The 21,368-nt window shown below is 40.5% G+C and overlaps 1 pseudogene; it reads right to left on the bottom strand.

Moving 5' to 3' along the window:
- Positions 1 to 20,301: 20,301 nt before the first annotated feature.
- On the bottom strand, positions 20,302 to 20,487 carry LOC120097287 (U4 spliceosomal RNA; annotated as a pseudogene).
- Positions 20,488 to 21,368: the final 881 nt, after the last annotated feature.

Genomic DNA, 21,368 nt, shown 5'->3' with positions numbered 1-21,368 from the left:
AAGGGGAGGGGGGTGGTCAAAGTATATTGCACCCTCTTAGTGCAAGGAGTCAAAACAAAGGACAAGAAGGAAATAGCAGAGAGCCTGTCCCTTGGGTTGGCTTGATGGAGAAATACTGAAATCCTCTCGTAATGAATGATTTACCCAGGGAAGGATGACATCCAGGCAGCCTCCATAGCCAACAGAGTACAAATGAGAGTAGTTCCGGATGCCATGTTTTGTTTCATAGTTTGTAAGGGTGTTTTTTCTTCCTTACATTAATGTCTTAGGACACTAGACGGTAGAATTGGCTTATTTTGTTTAATCCCTTTGCTATCCGTTGAGGACATAAAGGCTGTGTGGATACAAACAATTACTTCCCTACCCTACCTTTTCCATTGTGAGCTGAAACACTTTCTTACATAGGAAGCCTGGGCAATGTTGTCCATAAAGCTAATTGGCTTTAATGAACAGAATATGTATAACAGTCCTTCTGGAGTTACACCTGCACAGAAGTGCTTGTCAGAATGACTCTTCAGGAAAAAGGAACACAAAAAAGAAAAGCAGCAAGGTTTTTTTTTTTTTTTGGGGGGGGGGGGCTGGGAGCATTTTTATGTACTGCTACCTAGGCAGGATTTCCAGTAGAAATGGGGATAATAAAACACATACTGACATCCTTGGGATTTGCGTGGATGCTTGAAGGTGATTAGCGGGGCAGCTCTAATAATCTGTTATGGAGACAGGGCATGCTTCGGAGATAAAATGAATAAAAGCAGAGGGTTTTTAGGAATGGTAGATATATTTTATCCTTGCTTGGCACTCCTTCCAGCTGTGAAAGGCTCAGGCTAGGCAGCCCAAAGCCAGCACTGTCACTTAGTGATGTGTGACTTTAGCTAGGCTCCAGCTGCTTGATCTCAAGGCTAATGTAAGAGGCAGTGTGGTACCATCACCTGCTGGAAGATTTTCCCGAGTGTGAAATGGCACTACGTCTAGAGGAAGGGCCACAGACTCTTCTAATTGCACCGCTGTCTGAGTGGCTTTGCACCAGGGAGCTCTTATTCTCATCCGCCAGTGAGTCAGCTCTTAGTAAATTAGCTGAGTGGGTGGGCAGCATTAGAGAGGAGTGGAGAAGAGAGTTATGGGGAAAATGGAAGCATCTTTCTTCCACCCTGTTCTGGTCTCTCAGCTGCTGGAGGCCACCAAGGCCTTGAAGCGTTGTTTATTAACTGAGGGTTTTGAGCTCTCTGTGCTGGTGGGTGTTTTTATTTGATGTCTGCTGACTCACTTCTGTTTCCAGGTACATTCTGTCAGATCTCCAATATGAGTCTCAGAAGGAGAAGGAACTGGTATTTCCAGAACTTGATTTAGCCTATTACCTGGTTGGACCATATCAGTGTGTAAATGCCAAGAAAAGCAATTAGGAACACCGATTCCTCCGTCCTGATCTTCAGGCTTATTTTTCAACCATGGAAGTGGTTTTCAGGATGAGATCATGGCGTCATCAAATGATCTGGGGGTTTGTTATGGTTGCCTATGTTATAAACTTCAAAATAATTGTTTGCTTTACTTTACATGGCTTAATCCTTTGTGGTTTAACACACACACACACACACACACACACACACACACACACACATTTTAAGGTAACTTTTTGTTCAGTTGATGTAATTGTCATCTCTGAGGCCTATTGCCTCTGTCTGCTAACCTAGACCTAGTCCTGGAAACTTCTAGTTTCTATACAATCTTATTTAGTACTAATATGTTTTCAGTCTCTGAGACTTACAGCTGAAAAAAACTCATCCTTTCTTGCATTTTTCTAAACTCTGGCTGGCTCATTTAATTCAGCTGTTCTGGTTCAAACTCCTCTCTAAATTGATCCAATCTGGCTTCTCTCTTGACCCCTTGTCCTTTGCTCTGCTTGGCCTCAGTCTGTCAATCTGTTCTGGCTCCTTCTCATTCTCTGACTCATTCCATCTTCACCTTTGTCTAACTTGTTTTCTCTCTATCTCTCTCTCTCTCTCTCTCTCTCTCTCTCTCTCTCTCTCTCTCTCTCTCCTATCTTTGCAAGATCACACCAATTAAACGACCTTCCCTCTTCTTTTGTCTCTAGGCACTGCCCTTCTTGAGTAGCCTCTTTTCTTTCTGTTCTTGTGAAAGTTGGGCATGTCCAATTCTATCAAATCTTTCTCTGATTCTGCACTTTGTCTGCCACTCAATTAGATATCACTTTCAAACATGGGTGTTTCCTTTTACAAACTAATTTTGCTTTCTTTGTTTGGAATTAAAGGTGTGTACTGAGGACCTATCTGTGTTCCAGCCAGAGGGATGATAGATTGTAATATCACAATAAGAAACAGGATTTTTTTCCAATAAACAACTCATTATGATGAAATATCCTGCAACAAAGCATAATGTGATTTACCAAACTTTTTGAGTATTTACCTTGTAACAAGCACTGTACTCAAGCAGATGAGATTCTTTAATTCATAGAGACTATAATTAAGGAGTGTGTGTGTGTGTGTGTGTCTGTCTGTCTGTCTGTCTGTCTGTCTGTCTGTCTCTCTGTGTATATGAATATGTATCTTCAATAAACAACAATATGTATCGTTGGCTATTTAAGAGAGAAGTGAGCTGTATAGAGGGCTCAGTGGATCAGAGAAGTTGCTCTCCAAGTGTGACAACATGAGGTAAAATTGCCAGCATTCATGTAAATACCTAGCATTGGCAGTCATGGACAAATGTATACTGAGATCTCCCTGGCTAACCAGTCTAGCTAAAAGAACAAGCTTCTAGTCCAGTGAGAGACCTTGGCCCTAGACAATAAGAAAAGAGCAACAGACTAAAGAACACACACATAGTACACTCCTGTGAATGTACTTACACCCTCACTCCCCCACACAAACCTTGTTATACACCCATACACTCATGTACACCATCCCAGATACCCATACACTCATGTACACCATCCCGAATACCCATATACTCATGCATACCATCCCATATACCCACACACCCATGCAACCCTCCCACACATGCATACACTCACACACCTGCCTCCATACATAATTTTTATACACATTGTAGTATAAAACCACCAGTACCAGTCCAGCTCCTACCCCCTTGTGCTTATACAGATCCTGACTGATGAGCCCTCATTCTCATCAATATTTAGGTTTGCATACTGCATTAACAGCAGACTACAGGACATGGGAAAGAAATAGTTCTAAGAATAGAAGTTTAACTGCGTAATGGTGGTGTATGTCTTTAACCTCACCAGAGTTGAGGCCAGCCTGATCTACAGAGTGAGTTCCAGGACAACTAGTGCTACACAGAGGAAACCTGTCTTAGAAAAGCAAGCAAACAAATAAACAAAACACACATACACACACACACCACACACACACACACACACACACACACAAACACACACACACACACACACACACACAAACACACAAACACACATACACCAAATAAACAAGAGAATAGGAGTTTCCAAAAATAAAATGTTGAACTAAATATAGGCTAAGGGTTAAAAAGTAGAGTAACAATCAAAAAAGGAAAATAAAACAGTCTGGAAATTGTTTCCAGAAATGATTCTCCCTGGTGTTTGAGGGAGGCCCAAAATACAGGATAACACCTATGTATCCTGCAACTTGATGTGACTTTAAGTCAACAGAGACAGGATGAATTTGCAGGTCTGTTCTACTAGGTTCTTTCTCTTATTTAGGAGACAGAAGCACTTAAGTATGTTCTGAAAGGTCTTTCTAAACTACGCAGTAGGAGGTAGGCTAGTGATTTTTAAAACTCAGATACCCCCAAAATAGGGCTCTTAAATTTAAGTAAGCACAGAAGTCACATGGATAACCTTAAAATCACAGTGCCACCTCAGTGTGCTTGAGCCAGTCCATAGCAGTTAGCAATCTTATTTTAGGTTTCTTCGGGAACGCCATGCTTTGTACTCAGGGTTATCTCAAAATCAGGATGGTGGGTCACACGTTTATAAATCTCCTGACTCAGTTTCCTGAGTGCTGGGGTTAAAGCCAAATTCAACCAGGCCCATCTTAATTTAAAATACTAATAAACACTGAGGTGCTGTGCAAGCGGCTGGTCACGGGACTCCATTCAACCCACGAGGCCTACAGGGCACATGGTAGTATTTCCCAATGGGAATAATGAAGCTTACAGATGCACCTTCTATTAATGCTTACCAAGGGATAGGTCAAAGTTCAATGGTGTATGCAAGGTTACAGAGAAATAGTAAAATTTAAGGGATATTTTAAAGAAACAAGAAACAGCAGAGACAAACACAAAGTTTACATAGAAAGAGAAGTTCCTCGGAAAGAAAATATTAATAGTGCTTTTGTATAAGCACTAAGAATATGTTACAAAAGGGTTTCTGTTAGGGTTGGTAGATAAGTTCAGAAGCCAAGGTCAGGCCACAAATAAAATGCCTTTTTCTGGTCAGCATTCTGTGTAGTAAGTGCACAGATTAAAAATGCATTGGGGGGTTGGGGATTTAGCTCAGTGGTAGAGCGCTTGCCTAGCAAGCAGAAGGCCCTGGGTTCGGTCCCCAGCTCCGAAAAAAAGAAAAAAGAAAAAAAAATGCATTGGATTCTTTTTCCGCATGAATCACATCCCAAAACATCAGTGGGCATGCATAAGTTTAATCTCTCACTTCTTTGTTAGGAAACATACCATGACTACAGTTATTCTCTAGCATATCAGAGTCTCTGAGTCCACACTTCCTAACTGTATGAATTTATCATTTGTTTTCCGGGAGTATTTGTAGGAATGTTAAGCAAATGCTCTCCACCAACCTGTTTGTATTTGGTGATACATGTGTTTATGTGAAGTATGACGCATAACCCAACATAGGAAAAGGAGAATAAAGAACTCATGTGAATCTGGACAAAGGGACACACATCTGGAATAATATCATCCAAGAGGTTGAGATAAAAAGACTTGAAATTTGAGGCCAGCCAGGGTTTAGGTTACGTAATGAGTTCAAGGTCTGTCTGGGTGACACAGAAACCAAAAATTTAAATAAATAGAAAACCAACCAACCAACCAACAAAAACCCCTCATGATTAGAATCTGAGCATTACTGATTAATAGTGTTATAACTTTAATTTAATATTGACTTTCTTTTAACGTGGGCCCATGTGTTTATGTTTGTGAGTACCTGTGCGTGCCTGTGCCTGTCTGTGCAGACACAGGTGAGTGGAGGGGGATGCAGATGAGTATGCATGTGCATGGAGGCCAAAGGATAACTTTGGGTGTCATTCTTCAGGCACTTTACACCTTCTTTGAGGCAGGATCTCTCATTAACCTGGAGCTCAGGAATCAGGTTAGACTGTCTACCAAAGGATTCCCAAATGTATTTGTTCCTCTGCCTCCCCAGCACTGGGTTTACAAGTGAACCTCACTGCCCTGAGTTTGAAGGCTCCAATTCTGATCCTCAAGCTCTTAAGGCAAGACCTTCGCTAACTGGGCCATTTCCCTAGCCCTTGTGGTGTGATTGAATGCCTGAATCCTCAATGCCTTTCTCTGCTGCCTTGGTTCATTACACCTTGTCTTGTGATTCAAAACTTATAAATTCCCAGTGATTACACACAAATATACAAAGCTAAGATAGCTTGAACTTACCACAGAATAAAAACAAGTTATGCAAATGGGCTACAGTGACTAACATAGGCATTCCAAGAACTCATTGAAAAGGGACCATTGATCTCACTGAAACATGAAATGAAAAGGAGAGAGGATTCAGTTCTCCTTTGCTTCTGTTTTATCATCAATGAGTTTTGGGGATTTCTGTATATGGAACTTCTATGTTGACGTGATTATCAAATCTAGTTGATGAGAAAGACTGTCACGTCATCTTTTATACTGGGATTTTGTCTGAAAAATGCTGTTTTCAAGTCTTGTGATACGAAAGAGACACACACAAGTCAGAATGTCTCTGTGAGCATGTCAGATAATAAAGTAAACACCGGGGCAGTGCTGTGTCTTATATTTCATGACTTACCAGGAGAATCAAGTTCTCAATAGTGAGCAGGATGTGTCTACAGAAATGTCAGTTCTTCTTATGAAGACAGCTGAGATGTCATATGCCACTTGGCCCAGACTTTCCACACATAACTCCAACAGGGTTCAAAGAACTAAGCCTGGAAAATCAGAGGTAGGTCTGCTTCCAGTAAAGGAGGCTGGGTGTTTCCTCAAGTTGTTGTGGGCAGAGGTGCAGGGGGCAGAGATAGCACCACACTATCTCCAGTGAGAGCCTAAGTTCCTTTCAGAGACATACAGGTAAAACCAGGGCTTCTGACTGTTCCCTACAAAATAATTTAAGAAAAGTCATAAGGCTCAGAGTTACAGTTTATTGACAAGGTATTTTAATAGATTAAAACACAGCCACTAGTGAAAGAGAGGTGCTCAGAAACCGTCCAATCTGTGTGTGTGTGTGTGTGTGTGTGTGTGTGTGTATGGGTGCGGTGGGTTTCAAAGACAATTTCATAGCTATACATATGGTTTTTGCTGTTTCTAAAGTAACACTGTTCAAAGGGATTATAAGGAACTTGTATTTTGCTGTGTTCCTGCTACCCCCTATGCATTCATAGGGTAGTTATCAAGGTGACTTGGCCAGGATTATAATCTGATAAGATAAAACTATGTTTAATAAGGATTGCATAAGGAGCTAAGGTATAGGTTTTACTGTAAACACATTTCCTGTGAGATTCCTAGAAGACTGTAGTTTGTAGAGGGAAGGGAGCACAGCAATGCACTCTGTCATGTGCTCTCACATATGCTCTGAGGTCGGACTTGTTGCTAATTGAGCATCCCTACTTCAACTGCCTCTATGTAAAAGAATTATTGTCTCTGTGTAAGGAACCTTCACAGCAAATTGTTTAACAGTGCCAGGATTCTTGGCTTCAGGTGACAAAAGATTTCAATTGGACTCCCTGATAAGGGTTTCTTTCCTTCCAGAAGTCCCTGATTTTTCAGTCTTCTTACGTGCGTTGGTGTTACTCAGGGGCCCCTTCAAATTTGAGACTTGCCCTCCAAGAAGAGGAAAACTGCTAAGAAAATGGAGCCCAGAACTAAAACTCAGAAAACCTAGCTCAAGCCATTCATCCTGCATGTGTGTGTGTATTTTCTCTGCCATCTAGAGAGCAATGGGAGGTCTGCCTCAATAAACAGAAAGGGAAACAATTCTGCAGGAAACTGAGACTGACAATGGCTTCACAATATAATTTCTACACTCTTGGAGTGTCATAAGCATAAAGCAACACAAGCTAACTAACCTGTATCACGTTAATGTTACTAATCTAATCACCCCCCCCCAATCTTGTTACTAATATCCACAACTTGTCCTGAGGACTCAGTAGCCTACCTAGCCTGGTGACTGAAAAAAAAATTTAAGTGATGTCAAAAAGAAAAAACGAATGAAAGAAAGAAAGGAACAAAGAAAGAGAGAAAGAAAGAAAGAAAGAAAGAAAGAAAGAAAGAAAGAAAGAAAGAAAAAAGATATCTATCTCACAAACACAGAGAGAGACAGACTTCAGAGACATGAGAACATCACATTGAATGTCTAAATCTAGCTCTAATTTGTTTTGTTTTTGGATAATTATATCTGTTTTTTTCTCAGTTTTGAGACTGGCTAGTGATATGCCCTGATATAGTCATTACTAAGTAATGTATAAATAAATAAACAATGCATTGTTCAAACAGAAGAAAACATCTTCAAATAGAAAAGAAAGAGTGTTTAAGTTAGTTTCTGTGGACTTTCCCTCCTAGAGAATAGTTCATCCCTGACATTTCCTGGCTAGTTATCTTTAATTCATGATATTTTAATGAAAACAAACCCAGAAACAACTTCCCTTTTTACTACCTATATCTTTTAAAAATCATGGTAATAGTTTTGAATAATGGTTGCATATAATTATCCATAAGCTGGCACACTAATGAATGCACCAGATTGTGTTTCCTACCTCAAGAAAGGAGAGATAAGTATGACAGGTTCAATGCTGTTTTGATTTAGAGTGTCCTAAGTAAATTCACACAGCTTAGGTATTCAGGGGTCTTAATTCATAGGAATATATTCTCTGGATTCCTTTCGAAAAGTAGAAACTTAGTAGCTTTGATAGTATTTTATGCTCATACATGTTTGGTACATCTATACATGCATGAAGGAGATGGTGACAGAGACAGAGGGAAGGGTGCAGGAGGAGAGTATTTAATAAAATAATCCTCAAGTGGTACCATCAGATACTTACTCTAGGAGGACTGATGAGGAATATCTCTGAAGTAAATGACAACAAATTTGATCCAAGGCCCACTGTGAACTAATGCCACTTTTATAATTACATTTCCATTGTTATTAAGGTCCCAAACTCCAGTGGTTATAAGTTAACAGCTCATAGTGAGAACAATTCTAACAGGAGCAGGTGGTGACTAGCCCCATACTTATAACCCAGTGTTAGACGTGATTCTGATTGTGTAAAAAACCAAAACATTAGAAGAAGAAGAAGAAGAAGAAGAAGAAGAAGAAGAAGAAGAAGAAGAAGAAGAAGAAGAAGAAGAAGAAGAAGAGGAGGAGGAGGAGGAGGAGGAGGAGGAGGAGGAGGAGGAGGAGGAGGAGGAGGAGGAGGAGAAGGAGAAGAAGGAGAAGGAGAAGAAGAAGACGACGAGGACCAGGAGACATCTGGTAACTAAGGGGGATCCAATTCTCTGGCTGTCAGGACCCATTATCTCTTTCCCTAGCAGCCCTCATTTGGGAAGTCAGCTTTCAGCAGAGAGAACAGTGTAGCTTGTGAATTACATGACAGGCTCAATGTAGGGAAGTAACATCCTATTTAAAATATATCAAGAGACTTGGATTTTCCTTTCCTGCAGGCTGTCGAATGCTACTCCTGGTTACATCTCCTGTCTTAATCCAAGGGACTGAGTGGAACTTGGCGACAAAGCTGAAGCCTCCTGAAAGAACCAGAGATTGGCAGAAACTAATGCAGGCTCTGTTGCTTCTCACTGATAATATGGTGCTGGGGATTTAGCCCAGAAATCCTGTCAAAGGAAGAGGTTTACTAGGTAAAAAGCTCAGGGATACTTCTGTACAGCGAGCATTTAAATATTATAATCTATTGGGTTTTAATTTTATAGTACCCCACTTCTTTGTGGTGTTGGGAACTGGACCTAGTCCCTCACACATCCCAGCATGCTCTCTACCAAAGTTAAATTTCCACCCTAGTTTTCTACTTTCCATGATACCTTATTCCCAATGACACTTGCTCAATGCGAAGCTTATAATACCTTCCAAATAATTTTTACAGTCTAATTTTACAGTAATTCGGTGTGATATCAAAATCTCCAGTTTACAGAGGATGAAATGTGGTTTCTGATATGATGCTGGTTGGTCAATGTTCGGTCCAAGAAACGAAGCCATTTTTCATGCAAGTGTCTGTGCTCTCTCCTGACAAACATCTAGTTTACAAACAATCAAGACACAATTTCTAGTTATACTCACGCCATCACAATTTATTATATCTAACATGATAAGCTACTGGTGCACGAGCACATCACTTGTAATCTGGGCTGTAAAAATGGACACCCTAGTTATAAGTACAAGGTGGAATATTTGAATGTTCTCCAGAAATGAGTGTGGTAGTGTTTGTCCCTTGCCTTTGGTTTTGCCTGGGAGACCAAACTGGTGAGAACAATGGTCAGAACTCCTGGTGACAGCCAGAGGCATTTGAGATCTATGGTCTTGATGTATATAATTTAGAAGCACATAATTGTTGGCTTCAGGCATTACTGGAAGTGAATTTCCCAGATGGCAATCAGAAGTCAGCATGGTTGAAAGGAAGAAAACGTTAGTGAGTCATGGGATATCCCTGGCCATCGGTGCCTTATTCATTTTTATTATATATTTATGCCTATATTGTGAGAGTCTTTATTACAAACATCATTTGTGGGAATTCAGTTTTCTCCCTTGGTATGTGTGAGAATTGCATTGATATTGCAGCTGCCTACAAAAAAATGAGAAGAGGAAGTTAAAAGTTAAAGTGTCAACATTAAACTAAATGGAGAGAAACTTGAAGCAATACCACTAAAATCAGGGACTAGACAAGGCTGCCCACTCTCTCCCTACTTATTCAATATAGTTCTTGAAGTTCTAGCCAGAGCAATCAGACAACAAAAGGAGATCAAGGGGATACAGATTGGAAAAGAAGAAGTCAAAATATTACTATTTGGAGATGATATCATAGTATATTTAAGTGATCCCAAAAGTTCCACCAGAGAACTACTAAAGCTGATAAACAACTTCAGCAAAGTGGCTGGGTATCAAATTAACTCAAATAAATCAGTAGCCTTCCTCCACACAAAAGAGAAACAAGCCGAGAAAGAGATTAGGGAAACGACACCCTTCATAATAGACCCAAATAATATAAAGTACCTCGGTGTGACTTTAACCAAGCAAGTAAAAGATCTGTACAATAAGAACTTCAAGACTCTGAAGAAAGAAATTGAAGAAGACCTCAGAAGATGGAAAGATCTCCCATGCTCATGGATTGGCAGGATTAATATAGTAAAAATGGCCATTTTACCAAAAGCGATCTACAGATTCAATGCAATTCCCATCAAAATGCCAATCCAATTCTTCAAAGAGTTAGACAGAACAATTTCCAAATTCATCTGGAATAACAAAAAACCCAGGATAGCTAAAACGATCCTCAACAATAAAAGGACTTCAGGGGGAATCACTATCCCTGAACTCAAGCAGTATTACAGAGCAATAGTGATAAAAACTGCATGGTATTGGTACAGAGACAGACAGATAGACCAATGGAATAGAATTGAAGACCCAGAAATGAACCCACACACCTATGGTCACTTGATTTTTGACAAAGGAGCCAAAACCATCCAATGGAAAAAAGATAGCATTTTCAGCAAATGGTGCTGGTTCAACTGGAGGTCAACATGTAGAAGAATGCAGATAGATCCATGCTTATCACCCTGTACAAAGCTTAAGTCCAAGTGGATCAAGGACCTCCACATCAAACCAGACACACTCAAACTAATAGAAGAAAAACTAGGGAAGCATCTGGAACACATGGGCACTGGAAAAAATTTCCTGAACAAAACACCAATGGTTTATGCTCTAAGATCAAGAATCGACAAATGGGATCTCATAGAACTGCAAAGCTTCTGTAAGGCAAAGGACACTGTGGTTAGGAGAAAACGGCAACCAGCAGATTGGGAAAAGATCTTTACCAATCCTACAACAGATAGAGGCCTTATATCCAAAATATACAAAGAACTCAAGAAGTTAGACCGCAGGGAGACAAATAACCCTATTAAAAAATGGGGTTCAGAGCTAAACAAAGAATTCACAGCTGAGGAATGCCGAATGGCTGAGAAACACCTAAAGAAATGTTCAACATCTTTAGTCATAAGGGAAATGCAAATCAAAACAATCCTGAGATTTCACCTCACACCAGTGAGAATGGCTAAGATCAAAAAGTCAGGTGACAGCAGATGCTGGTGAGGATGTGGAGAAAGAGGAACACTCCTCCATTGTTGGTGGGGTTGCAGACTGGTACAACCATTCTGGAAATCAGTCTGGAGGTTCCTCAGAAAATTGGACATTGAACTGTCTGAGGATCCAGCTATACCTCTCTTGGGCGTATACCCAAAAGATGCCCCAACATATAAAAAAGACACGTGCTCTACTATGTTCATCGCAGCCTTATTTATAATAGCCAGAAGCTGGAAAGAACCCAGATGCCCTTCAACAGAGGAATGGATACAGAAAATGTGGTACATCTACACAATGGAATATTACTCAGCTATCAAAAGCAATGACTTTATGAAATTCGTAGGCAAATGGTTGGAACTGGAAAATATCATCCTGAGTGAACTAACCCAATCACAGAAAGACACACATGGTATGCACTCATTGATAAGTGGCTATTAGCCCAAATGCTTGAATTACCCTAGATGCCTAGAACAAATGAAACTCAAGACAGATGATCAAAATGTGAATGCTTCACTCCTTCTTTAAAAGGGGAACAAGAATACCCTTGGCAGGGAATAGAGAGGCAAAGATTAAAACAGAGACTGAAGGAATACCTTCCGAGCCTGCCCCACATGTGGCCCATACATATACAGTCATCCAATTAGACAAGATGGATGAAGCAAAGAAGTGCAGGCCGACAGGAGCTGGATGTAGATATCTCCCGAGAGACACAGCCAGAATACAGCAAACACAGAGGCAAATGCCAGCAGCAAACCACTGAACTGAGAATAGGACCCCTGTTGAAGGAATCAGAGAAAGAACTGGAAGAGCTTGAAGGGGCTCGAGACCCCATATGTACAACAATACCAAGCAACCAGAGCTTCCAGGGACTAAGCCACTACCTAAAGACTATACATGGACTGACCTTGGACTCTGACCTCATAGGTAGCAATGAATAGCCTAGTAAGAGCACCAGTGGAAGGGGAAGCCCTGGGTCCTGCTAAGACTGAACCCCCAGTGAACTAGACTGTTGGGGAGAGGACGGCTATGGGGGGAGGGTGGGGAGGGGAACACCCATAAGGAAGGGGAGGGGAGAGGGGGGAGGGGAATGTTCGCCCGGAAACCGGGAAAGGGAATAACACTCGAAATGTATATAAGAAATACTCAAGTTAATTTAAAAAAAAAGTTAAAGTGTCTATTAATATAATCTTGAATACTTATATGACTTAACTGAAGAAAAGAAGGGATTACTAATTTTTCATTTGCTGGTTTGCAACTGGACCAAAGGATATGTAATTGGGACGGTCTCAAAATTTATTGCCAGTTTGATTCTGACTTGTGTCAAAACAACACACGGCGATCCTCCTCTCTGTTGTCTATAGTACCTAATTATATAATTGGAGAGTTTCAAATCACATTTCAAAAAACTTGTTAACCCTACATGTATGGTTTATAAATACTTTTAACTCTTCCAGTTGCTTCTAACTCCTTTCAAAATCAATACTTTAAGGTGTTTGGGAGACTGAGGTCATGAACTCCCCGTGAAGTTTCTGAAGGACGTAAGAGGATAAATTACTTCCCTTTCCTGCTGGCTCTAACGTGCTCCAGTGTTTCAGCTCTGGGAAGTGCATATGGAAACAATTGCCCTTGGACTATTTCCGCTCCTCTCCATGCCGGCTATGGCCTCTCCAAACGACTTCATAATGCAAGCTGGTTAGCACAGAGGTCAGAGACCAGCTCGGCCAGCCCTGACAGCACAATGCCTGACCCTAGCACTTGCTATTCAAAGAAAGGGGACAGGCAAACAGTGTTTTTGAGCTCCATTAGTTTGATATGTCATCTGATCTAACACTTCATATTTTTTTTTTGCTGATCAAAAAGTGGAGTGAATATTCACTGAAGGTGAAACTGCTAGTTATGTTATGAAAAGAACAGGCTTAGGAGCTGAAAATATTCATTCCAGCTGTGGTGTGCTTGGGCTTCCTTAGCAATGACTTTACAGTCAGTGGGGAACATAGGGGTTCAAATTTAAATGGATGGGTCATTAAATATTTCTTTCTTTTTATGATTTTTTATTATTACATTTATTTATTTATTTATTTATTTATTTATTTATTTATTTATTTATTTATTTATTATTTTTACAGTCCATCCATTACCCTACTCCGTCCCCTCTTCCACAGTTCCCACCCCTTTCCTCCTCTCCTTGTCTCCAAGAGGATGTCTCCCAGCAGACTTCCCTACGCCCTGGGGCCTCAAGTCTCTAGAGGGTTAGGTGGTGAATCTTCTCTCACTGAGGCAGCCAGACCTGGCAGTCCTCTGCTGTATTCATGTTGGGGGTGTCAAACCAGCTAGTGTATGCTGCCTGACTGGTGGCTCGGTGTCTGAGAGATCTCAAAGGTCTAGATTTTTTTGATACGGTTGGTCTTCCTATGGGCTCTCCCACCTCCTCGGCTTCCAGCCTTTCTGACCTCTGAGACGACCAGGAAGCAGCTGACTGAGACAGATGCAGATACTTACACCCAATCATGGACCGAAGTCACGAAATAGTTCCACCTGATCGATCCCATCAGGATCCTTTATGAAAGAACACAGACCTGATCTTTTTATTTTGGAAAGTGACATTATTTGAAATATCACTTTCTTTGTGAATACATGAACAATACATAGTATGGCACCTATTTTGAAAGTATTTGAGATGAGTACAAACTCAAAATTTTTTTTAAATGTCATTAACTTTCACTAAATTGACTAGAAAGTATAAATAGCACATGATGAACAACTGGAGGGCAGGATTGTTGCTGCCTGCAGGCGCACAGGAAACTATCTATATAGTTTTCTTGAGACCTCGCCCATACAGAGGTGGGCTTTCCAGCAGTGCCAATGCCTGGGGCACCCATGCTCCTATAAGTAATCCCAACAAACTCACTGATTCAGCTAGCCAGACTTCTTTGGACTGCTATTGTCCCCTCTCTCTCTGGGATAAATACAAAGTCTCTCCAGAAAAAGTATAACATAACTATTGTTCAAACAGGGACTCAATAAAACCAAAGAGGAAAATTGCAGAAATGGTTGCAAGGCCCTTGGGACTGATAGTAAGACAAGGAACAGGCTGACCCACCTAAGGGTCGAGCATCCCTTGAGATAATCTTGCCATGGCCATCCGTCCTCCTCTATGTGGTATGGAATGGTGTACCTCCCTCTCTCTTATGACCCGTGTATGTGTGGCTTTTACCACAGATGATACAACACTCATCTGAACCTAAGCTGTCTGAGGGTAAAGCATCCTTGAGGAGTTTGGGGAGGTTCCCAGGGTAGCTATTTTTATTCTATGTTGTACACTTCTGGGATGAATGGGGGGTCTATCATGGAAGTGTGGGATACCCTCAAAATAGCTGATGAAACAGACAATACGTTGCAACCCCTGAAAGTGGCACTATGAGATGGGAGCATGCAAGGATTATAGTGGAATTTCAAGTGTCCCCTGCCATGGGTGATAAAACACGCAACAGAGGTTCTGAGCAGCCTGCGTGGAATGAACTTGTCCCTGTAAGGGGGAGATTATAAAGGGAAAAGTCATGATTATAGTATCTTCCGTGCTAGCCTCTAATGTGGCTAGGAGAGTGGGTAAGGAGAGGAGGAAGTGCTGGGCTGCCATTTCTAACAGCTGGCAGGATATAAAGGAGAGTACAAATTAGATTGGTACTAAAGTGTCACTCCTGGCCTTCCAACGCTTGAACCTAATGGGAAGAGTTGCTGGTGTGGGGTGGTGGAGGATGAGGAGGAAGTAATGGAAGACACTCCTCAAGAAACAGAAGCATGACTCAGCAAGAAACAGAAGCATGACTCAGCAAGAAACAGAAGCATGACTCAGCAAGAAACAGAAGCATGATTCAGCATGCAAACAGGGGCTCAATAACAGCTCAGGGTAGGAAAATGATAATCAGGAAATGTGATGCTTCTGAATTGCTTTAATTAGGAAAGACTTTTAAACAAGAAATGGAAAAGCCTCTGCTAGCCTAGTGTGTGAGGCTATGGGGCATAGGGTAGATGGGATCGGGGTGGATACCATGGAAACAGGATATTAGCAATATAACTACTCTGTCCTCCTTGAAGCAAACCTTGAATAAATCTGAAGCAGAACATTTCTTTAGTTTTCTTTCTGTTGCTGCATTAAGCACCATGACCAAAAGCAACTTGGACAGGAAAGCTTACACTACAGGTCACAATCCATCACCAAGGGATGTCAGGAAAGGAACTCAAGCAGGAACGCAAACAAAGGCCATGAAAGAACACTGCTTAGCAGACACTTGCTAGGTCATGCTCAGCTAGCTTTCTTAGCTCATAGTGAACTGGTCTTTCATTTATCAATCATCAATCAAGACTGACAGATGTGGCTACAGACCAGTTTTACTAACACAATTAATTTATTGATTTATTAATAATTAATTTTATTAATGCAATTTTAACATATTTTTATATTTATTTTTTTATGTGTATGTGTGTTTTGCCTGCACCTATGTTGTGCCACATGTGCATGCCATGCTGTGGAAGACAGAAGAGGACATTGGATCCCTGGGAACTGGAAATACAGACAGTTGTGATGTAGGTGCCATGTATGTGATGGGTATCGAACCTTGGTCCTCTGGAAGAGCAGTTGCATGTTCTTAAGTGTTGAACAGTCTCTCCAGTCCTTAATGCAAACTTTGAATTGAGGTTTTCTCTTCCCAAGTTGACTACAGGTTTTGTCAAGTAGACAATAAAATCTAACCAGGGTAAACGAAAAGCCAGTCTCTGATAACATGATTTATATAAACAATTGGGGAGTCTTCGCTATTGCTGGTTTAGGTCTCCATGAACACAACAAGACATTAGGTAAAGGGCAGGCTTTCAGAGGCTTATAGATTTGAGAAGGCAGAATTTAATGCCCACTTTACCAAGCTACAAAGAACTGTGTTTGTAAGTTTCAAAGGCATTAAGTTTGGACTCAGCTATTGGACTCAGCTATTTCTAGGGAGCTTTAGTGGCATGGCTGATCCCAATGGTAGGACACGATCCTTACGAAGTAGAATGATTTAGACCAGGGTATGTGTTGGGTTTATAGGGTGCTAAAGCACCCAAAAGGAGGTAAGTTTTTTAATAAATTCAAACACAAAATAGAGATGGTCTGGCTCATTCAAAACTGTAAGTGATGTTTTCTGTGGGGGAAATACCAGAAAACAAAGTGTTGTGCTCATAAGCATTGGAAAGTCTTTAAAATACTAATGATAGCTCAGTGAAGGGTAGACAATAGAGGGACTCCCACTGTCCCCACTACAGTGGGAGAGGAAGCCACCTTTCCTACTCCCCTAAAGAGGTAGCCAAGTTTGCCTGCCTGTGAGGACCACTTAGGAGGCTTCTTGTTGGACTGCAGGGTTTGAGTCCCTGACTGTTCTATAGAATAGCTGAGCTTCAGCGGATGTAATGTTGTGATTGCCAAATCAACTTCTGAACATATGTGCTTAGGCTACAGATTACTTATGGAGGGAAAGGGGGGAAGCTCAGAAGAACTCAAGAATCTTGAAGCGTCCACCATTTACTAGGACCCCATTAAATGTTACATAAGCCATACATATTACCCAGAGTTACTCTTCAGTGACATAAGTGCTTGCAGGCTGCACAAGGAACTTTAGTTATGAGTGATCACCCATGCTGGGTGGGCTTTCCAGTAATGTAGCCCAAATCACTGATTCTCCTTCAAGTAAATTCCAGTACCCACTGGTGTATCAAGCTCTATTTCTTTGGCACTGTTTCTTTGGTCTCATGGTGTACTATCAGATGCAAGGAGGAGTCTTAGTGCCTCTCCCTAGGAAAAGTAACACAAAGGGTCCCAAGACTTGAAAACTCACCTTGCTTTAATGAAAAGTAATTGCTTCTTATCAAGACAGCGCTTCTCAATGCTTACATTCCGTCTGTATGTAGAATTGCTTTAGTGTGGTCCACAGGAATAAGCAAGCCAGTGTTCTTATGGAAAGAAACAATGGTAGGGGACTTTAATTTTCTCACTTAGCCTTTTAACACAACAAGGTGGCAAATCACTAGCTGTTCTTTACCTGGAACACCTCATAGTGCATTGTAACTAGCAGAAAAGTCCTTGTATCAGACAGACTTGTAGCTGGCTCTTAAATAAATCTTTTTTTTTTCTTAAATAAATCTTAGGTGAGAGATGCTCCAAGTGCAGGCTTAGCCAGTGCAGAGTGTTCTTCATATAAAGACCAGTGAGATGGCCTAGCAAAGTGGTTTCTGATTTAACAAAACCTCACAATGCTCTACTACTCTGATGGGCCCATTTGGCCAGGGATTGGCAATGGTTGCATTCTTCTGAAATACATCTGGAAGAGCTGGGCTCAAAAAAGATAAGGTTTGTAAGTTCATGTCCCTGGCATATGATGGTAAACCAACATGCATAGAGGTCCCATCTTTACAGTAAAAAATAAATAAATAGATAAATACATAATAAAATAAATAAAAAACAAACAAAAGAGTGTAAGGTAAACATTTTAAGTTACTATTTGAACAGCTGGATTCAATTTGTAATATCAAAGTCACACCAAACTGACTCGAGAATAACAACTAAACTAAAAATGAGCTAAGTCACTAAAACCCTTGAAACCCAAAGAAAGCACAAAATGTAGCTGTGCCCTCTTTCTACCAAACCACTGTCTTGGTATTACTATTAAGCAGAGGGCCCTGGTGATAGCTGACAATGCTGCCCTCAGGAGCCATGGTTTAGAGAGGATTTGCAAGGTCTGCTTGCCAAAAGAGAAAACATCTCCAAGTGTTTTCATTCATAATTAAGTATGTTTTCTAGTAGCCAGCTATGAAATTCATAAGATTTACATTGACTCCTTCTGTTCAGGAATAATTGCAGACTCTATCCCTGAATCCCATTCTAGTTCTTGGGTTTTGATATGTGATCTCAAGGGTCACTGAAGCATAAATTCTTTTGGAAACTATGTATGTTTTTTAATAAAACCAAGGCAGATATCTAGGGTTTTCTTACCACCATAATTAACATTTATTAAAAATACATTAATATAAATATGCATGCATATAAATGATATTAGGTATATTTCACATAATTTAAATACATTTATGTCTATAAAATATACCTCACTGGATGTTAAATACAGTATTTTATTAACATATAGTCACATATTAATGTGATCTTATTTAGGAAATTATCACAGAAGAACATCTGTTACTAGTTAAAATGTCATGGTTTCGATGTGTCCAGTAAGATTGATATAACTTTTGTTTTGTTTTGGGTAAATGTAGACCATTAGCAAGGGGTAATGGGAAGGACCAGTATCAGCAGAAGACACCCCAAGGCCATGTTCTCAATCCAAAGGAGATTGATTTGCCCCAGAGGGACAAAAGGCAGGGAATAAGACACAAAAGCAGGAGAAAAAGGACAAGGGAGAAACGAAAGGAATGGGGTTGGCGAGTGGGGATAGTGGGGATGATATTTGCTCTGGAGGGACAAAGAGCTGCCTCTAGGAAGATAGGAAACAGATGTGGCCCATAGGCAATTGGAAGTTTATGAAGGGAAAGGGGATTCCCTTCCTCCATGTGTGGATAATGTGGTTTGTTTGGGCCTGTTAACTGAGGCAACCAAAAGGGGGACTTCAATACTTTGATAGCTGGACCTTGACAGTCAGCCTCAGGAGGAACAAGTGGCTAAATGAGGGAGTAGACTTGGTGGCTAGCTTTAGGAATGGAACCGAATGGTTTTTAGCAAGCAAGAAGGAATTGGGAAGGACCTGCCAGAGCCATTGGCCATGCTTGGTTTGGCTACAGCGCCATCGATAATATTTGTGAAGTTTGAAAACTGTAATTGACCCTTTTCTTTTTTTTTTTTTTTTTGTGACTTGAGGTATTGTAGGTCTCGTTCTTAAGTGAGCCAGCTGGAATGCCAGCAGGAAACCAACAGTGGTACAGCCTGAAGCAGGCAAGGCGGCTAACGCCTCCACAAGGGCACAACATAGTCTTCTGTGGCCTTTTGATCACCCCCGGTTCTTGTTCATACGCAATGGTAATTTCTAGGACAGGTCTCAAGACTGATTACCATTATGGTGTAATAATAACTTTTTCACTTCAGTTAGGAGTAGGTCCGATAGATGGGGCCACTGTGCTCACAAAGGAACGGCTCAAGGAAGCAATTGCAGGTTGCGGGATAACCTTAGAGAAACACTGTGCTTTTTGACTGTGAACAAGAAAAATAGCTAGTCCATCCTATTATCATTTTGAAACACAATTTAAACATTTTATCAGATGTGTTACTCCTTTCAAACTTCAATGTAACAAACTGGAAGATTAAAATAAATATTTTGAAATCATGAAACAATGATGACTGTAGAAACAGCTCCATGGCGAACCTCACTGGTTGGTCATCCAAAGAACCTTAGTCACAACTACCTTTAATTCCAGTTCCAGGGAATCCAGCAACTTCTTCTGGGATCCTCAGGCACCAGGCATGCAACTGGTACACAGACATATATGGAGGCAAACAGCCATACACATAAAATAAAAATAATACAATATTTCTTTAACTCAAAGCAAAACAGAATATGTGGAATTAGTAATTCTTAAGTATGTTTAGTACAACTCATGGGGCTTTACTCAGAGAAGATAAGTAAAGAAAGTATAAGTGTTTTATGGGGCTATATGATGATTCTCCTAGAGATTCATTTCTGTGTCTTAAAACTGTCATTCTTTCATAAATACCTAGCATCAATTAACAAGGGGAGATAGTCACCTACTTGTGTCTTTCTAAGGTAAGGGCTTAAGGAGCTAAAATAGAAATACTGAAATTTGATATAACAATATAAGTTACAAGCAAAGAATAGGATGTTTTAAGAGGCTGGATAAAAACATTGTTGGGAAAAGTTTACAATTAGCAATAATCGCGCCTCGGATAAACCTCATTGGCTACGATACTGCCACTGCGCAAAGCTGATAAAAACATTGTTAATAGATAATTCTAAAAATAGAATTTAAGGAGAACCACAGGATTGGGTAATTAGGAGACGCTTATTCTTTGACTATTTTAAAAGAATGGAACTGGTCAACACAGTTTGAAAATAAAAGGAAAGTACCATATTTTCCAGAGTATAGATGATAGACAACATTGTATACAGAGACAGTATATACACACACACACACACACACACACACACACACACACACACACACACCAGAAAGAAAACTCCTTTAAGGCAGAAGAAACTCGAGGGCTCATAGATGCAAAGAAAGGTATAAAGTAATTTGGAAAAGAAGCTCAAGAAGAAAAGCAATGGATAACACTAAATATTGCCAATGACAAAGAAGGGTCTGGCTTTGACTAGACATTTCATGATCCGGAGAGATGGAACTAGGCTGAATATAGAAATGAATGAGACTGATGGGATCAGGAAGGGGGGTTGAAAGTAGATAGAAGGTCATACCTGAAGGATTAACTTTCTGCATTAAGCATATCCCATGCAGAATGGAGAAAGATGACAAAGGTTTGACAGGAAGCATCTCCCCTAAACAATCGAAATGGATTCCAATACTTGTATTTCTGGTGCTTGGAACCCGAGGTCTATAAGACAGCTGACCATCTCAATGAACTATGCAACATCTGGATGTCCAATCTACCAGTTCAGAAAACTGAATGATGCCGAATGACACCACTTTCACAGAAGGATCCTCTTGAAATCCAGCTCATGGACATCACTAAGTATTTTGTTCTTTGACTCCAGAAACCATTGTTTTAGAGTAAAGCTGGGATCCATTCAGTACTCATTGATGCTCAGGTATAATATAAGGCATTCAAGCAAGCCAAGGCCTTGCTGGT

This window comes from Rattus norvegicus, chromosome 15 (genome assembly GCF_036323735.1).
Source record: "Rattus norvegicus strain BN/NHsdMcwi chromosome 15, GRCr8, whole genome shotgun sequence".
NCBI classification, from domain to species: Eukaryota; Metazoa; Chordata; class Mammalia; order Rodentia; family Muridae; genus Rattus; species Rattus norvegicus.
The sequence above is the reverse complement of the archived record's forward strand: the minus strand, read 5'-3'. Positions and strand labels throughout refer to the sequence as shown.